General features: G+C 37.3%; 1 pseudogene; it reads left to right on the top strand.

Moving 5' to 3' along the window:
* Positions 1-655: 655 nt before the first annotated feature.
* On the top strand, positions 656-1,357 carry LOC146724763 (uncharacterized; annotated as a pseudogene).

The following is a 1,357-nucleotide window of genomic DNA, read 5'->3' as shown; positions in this document are numbered from 1 at the left end:
TAAAAAAAAAAAAAAAATTAAGTATATATTGCACTAAAGAATTTGTAAGGTACGTTTTAATTTGTTATTACAATCTTGGTTTGCGCTTTGCTTTCTTAAAAATCGAAATTCTTATATGTACATCTATTGTATTTTTTAATGTTAATTTTAGACTTGATAAGGACCTAAACCTAAGGTCGAAACGTTGTTTTTTCTTGTATATGACATCAAACTAATAATAATAAGAATTAATTTAAGCCAGTTGGGTCGTCTCACAGTTATTTTTAATTTTATTCATCACTGGCGATACAAGATATCTACTATTAAATAAATAAGCTTGAAAATTGTCTCTTACAAACATTTTTATAATATCAACTATGCCTCACCTTGAGATACTAAAACTTTTATTTGAAACATTTTTTTCTACAAACATTTTTAGAGATAAAAACTTGTAACGTACCGGAAGGAGGACGAGGAGAAAAAAGAATACGAGGAAAAGGAGAAGGAGGAGAAGGATGTGACACCAAAAAAGGGGAAATCATCAACCGTGGGTCAAGATATTCCGCGAGTGCGAAATATTTCGACGCCGCGTACATTTGACAGATTAGACTGAACTTTACAGTATGAACAGCCGATAACCTCTACATTGTTAGCGACATCGAGAAGCGTACAACCTATGATACCCAAAACACTCGTAAATAAAAATGTTTTCAAAACCTCGAGCAACACGCTCGAAACATCATTTGTTCGGAACATGTTAGGATCGCAGGAAGGTCAAGCAATGTTGCGAGAGTACTTGGGGCCACTAGGACAAAAGTATAGGGGCGCTTTCCTCGGTGGTGATAAAAACGAGATTGATCCCGTGTACGGAGTCTATGTTGACAAGAATGAAATGCGATTCAAAGGATGAAACAAGCGATTCGACATTGACAAAGAATACGCTACAATCATAGACAAAGTGCAGTACATTGGAACACCAGGATTGTACCAGTTGATCTTCAAGGGAATCCCCGATGATATTATTTACAAGGTGGACGATTTGCAAAAATAAAAGAGTATATTATTGACGACAAACGCGCATAAACGCAATTACGATGCGCAGGACCATTTGCGGAGTAATAGAGGGTACAAGTACAAACAAATAATTGCACCGTTAATGTCGATTAAACTGAAAAAGACTAAAAGGGGAGTATCTATGTCTCGCGCTATGACGCTAACCGATAATACGGTTGATTACGTGCACTGGGACGACCCCAACGAGCTAGTGGATTGCCTACAATTGCTCGACGCTTCGTGCCAAGCTGGCCACAACGCTCACGATAACGAGATCCTGTCGATCGTCGAAGAAGTTTGGAAAGCTGGCATTATTATAAATTAA

This window comes from Nylanderia fulva, unplaced genomic scaffold (genome assembly GCF_048542155.1).
Source record: "Nylanderia fulva isolate GAGA-0341 unplaced genomic scaffold, ASM4854215v1 Scaffold118, whole genome shotgun sequence".
NCBI classification, from domain to species: domain Eukaryota; kingdom Metazoa; phylum Arthropoda; class Insecta; order Hymenoptera; family Formicidae; genus Nylanderia; species Nylanderia fulva.
The sequence above is the reverse complement of the archived record's forward strand: the minus strand, read 5'-3'. Positions and strand labels throughout refer to the sequence as shown.